The following is a 7,120-nucleotide window of genomic DNA, read 5'->3' on the forward strand; positions in this document are numbered from 1 at the left end:
GAGCGCATGGGGGAAGAACGGTAAAGCCGTAAGGTATAGTACAGCTGTATGCCAATGAAGTACAGGTAACCTTGAGAACAGGTTAGCGTGACTATCTGAAATGCTTTGCTTTACATTCCATCTTTTGTTCCTTGACATGCCATCTGAAGATTAAAGTCTGCAGGCAGACTACATGACACCTATACAGCTACACCTGTCTCTCCAGTTCCCTTCCCTATGAACATGTTTCTATGATGGGGATACTGTGTGTGTGTGGTGTTTGTGTGGTGGTGTGGTGTGTGTGTGTGTGTGTGTGTGTGTGTGTGTGTGTGTGTGTGTGTGTGTGTGTGTGTGGTGTGTGTGTGTGTGTGTGTGTGTGTGTGTGTGTGTGCGTGTGTGCGTGTCTTGTGGTGTGTGTTTGTTTGTTTTCCCTATGGGAACTGTGACCAACCCTCAGAATACAAAACATACCAGCCTCAAGACCTTCATCTTACATTGAAAAAATCTCAAAGCTGCCAGTGTGATTAAATAGAAAGCTTTGCTCCTAAATCTCAAAGACGGGTTGTAAAAAAATACAGGTCAAAAATAGTGTCCAAAACATAATGTTATACTGTACACTTAATAATAATAATACATTTATTTAAGCAGACGCCTTTCAGGACTACATAAAGACCTACTTACTCCACTGTAGGCTAGACTAGTCTTTATTTCAATATGGTTTGTTTACATTGACAAAGAAATTCAGCCAAATGTCATCCCATGAGTCACACAGTCACTTTAAATTCCTATGTTTCAAGCATGCATCATGTTTTATATTAAGTTTTTTAACTAAGTTATTTGAATATTCACACATCATAATCAGTTCTTACCAGATTGCTATCAACTTTCTCTCTTGATTTCTAGACCATCAAATATGTTACATAATATATTTCTAAACAATACTTTTCACCACTAGAGACCTATAAGAGAATGTTTCCTTACCTGTGCTCTTTTTACAAACTTGAGGGAAAAATATAAACACTGCACAAGTATGTATAAATTCACAGGAATATATATCCTAAAGTTGCAGGCATGACTTAAGTCTTGGGATGACAGAGTGTGTGTGTCTGTCTAAGTCGTCACAGAGTGCACCCAGCACCAGGCAGGTGATTAGGAAATTGTTGTCACATGAGACCGTTTCCTCTTTCTCGTGCATTCTGGAGAGAGAGGGGTAGAGAGAGAGAGAGAAAAAAGAGAGAGAAGATGCTGTCTTGTCATTTACTACTTGATTCAGGCCTTTCTCTCCTCCTTCGTTCTGTATGGACAAAATCCACAGTGAGTTAGCCTCATCCCAATAGTCTTCCAAATGAACAAACAAAAGAAACACAAAATGACCAACTATATTACTCCTCTTCTCCCATAAGAAAAATGTTTCCTATATTTTGGATCCTCCTCCTTCTCCCTCTGGTCTCCGCCCAGACATACCATTGGGGTCCATGCCCCACCCCCAGTGTCCAGACCAACTTCAGCCTGCAGCAGGTAAACACACACACACACATACACATACACAGAGATTTTTTGTGATTTAAAGCGTACATTTTTAACAACCCCTCTCCTACCCTTATTAGTACCTGGGCACGTGGTATGAGATAGCGAAACTTCCAGCATCCTTTGAGAGAGGGAAATGCATCCAGGCCGATTACTCTCTGAGGGGAGACGGCACCATCAGAGTCCTCAACTCCCAGTTCTAGTCAGTATTTATTTCTGTGTGTGAGTGTTTAAGTGTGTCTGAACTATATCAAACTTTACCTCATACATAGACATTTAGAAGTCGACTGTCCTCCCTGAACTGAAAGCTAGTACGGTTTTCTCATAGACATGTTTTTTCTAAAAGTGGTGACAGTGTATATCTCTGCCTCCAGTAAAGGTAAGGTGCGGACTGTGGAGGGGACAGCAGTGGTCCAGGACCCAAAAAAACCAGCCAAACTGGGAGTCAGCTTCTCCTACTGGGAGTAGGGGAAATGTGTCGTCACGGCGTTAGCGACAGGGAAGTGGACAACATATAATAACCCTTTTAACGCCTACAACCTAACCGCTGACGCTTAACGATCCATTAGTCGCAGCCGCTTTTGGTCTAACAACTCATCTCTGACGGTTTGATCTAATTGTATTTCTTTAGCACAGCAGCTGCCTGGCGACGTATCTCTACCTTCTCACATCGACAGGGCCAAGAAGCGGCAACCGTCCCACAGGAACCAGGCGTCGTCGACAATAGGAAAATCCTTCACCGTCAGTAAGCTGTACAGCACCGCTCGCACTCACATAGATCAGATACTCAGCAACCACAGTAACGGACTAATATGGAAATGACTGAGAAGAGGGTTGGAGAGGGGGGGGGGGCGCAGAAAGAGGTCGGAGAGGAGTAAGAAAGGAATTAACGACAAGACTCAGAGTGCCAGAACATTATGTTTATCTATATATTAATGTTCTTTCCTCACTCTGAGCTCGGAAGCCCTGAATTCAATCAGGACACTAGAGTACACAGACTGTGCACACGTAAGACATTCCAAGCGTACGAGACTCAATAGTCATGGTAATATAAGTTGTAGAACAGTAGAGAACTCATACGAGTCCTGTAACCAGTTATAGACAGTCAAAGACTCGTGTAATAGAGTTAAAAGAAGTAGAGGCACTCGAATACGAGTCCTGGTAACCAGAGCATTATAGACAGCAAGTTGACTCAGTAGAGACCTCAATAAGCACGATCTTTGGGAATAGAGTAATTATAGACAATAGAGGAACTCAATAGAGTCATGGTAAATATAAGTTATAGACAAAGGAAAACTCAGTAAGAGAACTTGAATAAGTCATGGTAATTTTTTTTTATTTTTTTAATTATTACCTTTATTTATACTAGCAAGTCAGTTAAGGAAACAAATTCTATATTTCAAATGAACGGCTAGGAAACAATGGGTTTACACCTGCCTGTTCAGGGGCAGCACACACAGATTTGTACCTGTCACTGGCGCATTGACATTCGACCTTTTGCCTTACTAGTCAACGCTCTACACCCACAACTAGGCTAACCCTGCCGCCCGGTAATAACTGTCTATAACTACTACCTAACCTTACTTATCTATAAACCTCTATTACCCAACCTCTCCCACTGTGAGCAAGACAAGGAGCTTATCGTCGGACTACAGGAAAGGCGGTCCTGACAGACCCACTCTCACATCGACGCCCAGGCCTGATAGTGGAGCGGAAGTCGGAGAGTTTTGGTGGTCCACATCACCAACAAACTATCATTGGTCCAACACACCACGACAGTATGTAAAGGAAGTGCAACCGACAAACAACACTTTTCCCCCCTTAAGGAGACTGAAAAGATTTGGCAATGGGTCCGCAGATACTCAACAAGTTCCCCTACAAGAGCTGCACCGGTAACCGGAACATGCCAAGTCTAGACCAAAAGCGCTCTTAAGAGCTCTACTCTCAGCCATATAGACTGCTGACCAATAATCAAAATGGCCAACCCGGGGATCTATTACCATTCTGACCCCCCCCACCTCTTTCTTTTTTACACTGGCTATGGCTGCCTACTCGGCCTGTTTATTATCTATGAATAGGCACACTTCACCCATACCTACATGTACAAATTATCAACTAACCTGTACCCCCACATTGACTGGTACTGGCACCCTGACCTCTTTTGAACTGTCACTGTTGGTTAAAAGGCGCTTATAAGTAAGCATTTCACGGTAAGGGTTCTACACTTGTTGTATTCGGCGCATGTGACAAATAAAGTTTGATTTGATCGAGTCATGGTAATAGAGTTATAGACAGTAGAGACTCTGTAGAGTCCCATGGTAATGACTTATAGAGCAGCAGAACTAGTAAGGACTTGATATGGTCATGGTAATATAGTTATAGACAGTAAGACTGATATAGTCATGGTAATAGAGTATAAGACAGTAAAGACTGTGATATAGTCCATGGTAAAGAGTTATAGACAGTAGAGAACTTGATATAGTCATGGTAATATAGTTATAGCCGTAGAGACTTGATATAGTCATGTAATAGAGTTATAGGCAGTAAAGACTTGATATAGTCATTGGTAAAGAGATTATAAGACAGTAAAGACTTGATATAGTCATGATAATATAGTTATAGACAGTAGAGACTTGATATAGTCATGGTAAATGTTATAAGACAGTAGAGACTTGATATAGTCATGATAATAAGTTTATAGACAGTAAAAGACTTGATATAGTCATGGTAAATAGAGTTATAGACAGTAGAGACTTGATTAGTCATGATAATAGAGTTATAGACAGGTAAAGAATTGATATAGTCATGGTAAATATGTTTAAGACAGTAGAGACTTGATATAGTCATGGTAATAGATAGTCTTAAGAAGACAGTAAAGACTTGATATAGTCATGGTAAATAGAGTTATAGACAGTAAGAGACTTGATATAGTCATGGTATAGACTTATAGACAGTAGAGACTGATATAGTCAGTACAGTTATAGAGTAAGACTTGATATAGTCATGATAATATAGTTATAGACAGTAGAGACTTGATAAAGTCATGGTAAAGAGTTATAGACAGTAGAGACTCACAGTAGGAGAAGCTGACTCCCAGTTTGGCTGGTTTTTTGGGTCCTGGACCACTGCTGTCCCCTCCACAGTCCGCACCTTACCTTTACTGGAGGCAGAGATATACACTGTCACCACTTTTTAGAAAAAACATGTCTATGAGAAAACATACTAGCTTTCAGTTCAGGGAGGACAGTCGACTTCTAAATGTCTATGTATGAGGTAAAGTTTGACATAGTTCAGACACACTTAAACACTCACACACAGAAAAAATACTGACTAGAACTGGGAGTTGAGGACTCTGATGGTGCCGTCTCCCCTCAGAGTGTAATCGGCCTGGATGCATTTCCTCTCTCAAAGAATGCTGGAAGTTTCGCTATCTCATACCACGTGCCCAGGTACTAATAAGGGTAGGAGAGGGGTTGTTAAAAATGTACGCTTTAAAATCACAAAAAAGCTCTGTGTTGTGTTGGTCTGTGTGTGTGTGTGTGTGTGTGTGTTACCTGCTGCAGGCTGAAGTTGGGCTGGACACGGGGGTGGGCATGGACCCCAATGGTAGTCTGGGCGGAGACAAGAGGGAGAAGGAGGAGGATCCAAAATATAAGGAAACATTTTTCTTATGGGAGAAGAGGAGAGATGGGGGAAGAACGGTAAAGCCGTAAGGTATAGTACAGCTGTATGCCAATGAAGTACAGGTAACCTTGAGAACAGGTTAGCGTGACTATCTGAAATGCTTTGCTTTACATTCCATCTTTTGTCCCTTGACATGCCATCTGAACGATTAAAGTCTGCAGGCAGACTACATGACACCTATACAGCTACACCTGTTTTCCTTCCCGTTCCTATCTGATGAACATGATGATGGGGATGTGTGTGTGTGTGTGTGTGTGTGTGTGTGTGTGTGTGTGTGTGCGTGGTGCGTGTGCGTGCGTGCGTGTGCGTGCGTGCGTGCGTGCTGTGTGGTGTTTGTTCCCTATTGGATACTGTGACCAACCCTCAGAATACAAACATACCAGCCTCAATGACTTCATCTACATTGAAAAATATCTCAACGGCCAGCTGTGATTAATAGAAAGCTTTGCTCCTAAATCTAAAAGTTGTAAAAAAAATACAGCGGTCAAAACATAGTGTCAAAACATATGTTATACTGTACACTTAATAATAATAATACCATTTTATTAAGCAGAGCCTTTCAGGACTACATAAACCATGTAATATCAGAAGAATATATTTCCCGAAGAGGAGGATCCAAAATATAGGAAACATTTTTCTTATGGGAGAAGAGGAGAGGGGATAAGCCGGTATAGTACAGCTGTATGCCAATGAAGTACAGGTAACCTTGAGAACAGGTTAGCGTGACTATCTGAAATGCTTTGCTTTACATTCCATCTTTTGTTCCTTGACATGCCATCTGAAAGATTAAAGTCTGCAGGCAGACTACATGACACCTATACAGCTACACCTGTTCTCCAGTTCCCTTCTCTTGAACATGTTCTATGATGGGGATACTGTGTGTGTGTGTGTGTGTGTGGTGTGTGTGTGTGTGTGTGTGTGTGTGTGTGTGTGTTGTGTGTGTGTGTGTGTGTGTGTGTGTGTGTGTGTGTGTGTTGTGGTTGTGTGTGTGTGTGTGTGTGTGTGTGTGTGTGTGTGTGGTGTGTGTGTGTGTGGTGTGTGTGTGTGTGTGTGGTGTGTTGTGTGTGTGTGTGTGTGTTGTGTTGTGTTGTGTTTGTTTTCCCTCTATGGGAACTGTGACCAACCCTCAGAATACAAAACATACCAGCCTCAATGACCTTCATCTTACATTGAAAAAATCTCAAAGCTGCCAGTGTGAATTAAATAGAAAGCTTTGCTCCTAAATCTCAAAGACGGGTTGTAAAAAAAATACAGGTCAAAACATAGTGTCCAAAACATAATGTTATACTGTACACTTAATAATAATATACATTTATTAAGCAGACGCCTTTCAGGACTACATAAAGACCTACTTACTCCACTGTAGGCTAGACTAGTCTTTATTTCAATATGGTTTGTTTACATATGCACAAAGGAATTCAGCCAAATGTCATCCCATGACGTCACACAGTCACTTTAAATTCCTATGTTCCAAGCATGCATCATGTTTTATATTAAGTTTTTTTAACTAAGTTATTTGAATATTCAACAGTTCATAATCAGTTCTTACCAGTATGCTATAACTTTATCTCTTGAATTCTAGACACTCAAATATGTTACATAATATATTTCTAAACAATACTTTTTCACCACCTAGAGACCTATAAGAGAAATGTTTCTTACCTGTGCTCTTTTTACAAACTTGAGGAAAAAAAGCAACTGCACAAGATATGTATATTCAACAGAATATATTCCTAAAGTTGCAGCGTGCTTAAGTCTTGGGATGACAGAGTGTGTGTGTCTGTCTAAGTCGTCACAGAGTGCACCCAGCACCAGGCAGGTGATTAAAGAATTGTTGTCATGAGACCGTTCTCCTCTTCTCGGGTGCATTCTGGAGAGAGAGAGAGAGAGGGAGCGAGAGAGAGAGAGAGAGAGAGAGAGAGAAGAGAGA

The sequence above is a fragment of the Salvelinus sp. IW2-2015 genome, linkage group LG27, assembly GCF_002910315.2.
Source record: "Salvelinus sp. IW2-2015 linkage group LG27, ASM291031v2, whole genome shotgun sequence".
In the NCBI taxonomy this organism is placed as follows: Eukaryota; Metazoa; Chordata; class Actinopteri; order Salmoniformes; family Salmonidae; genus Salvelinus; species Salvelinus sp. IW2-2015.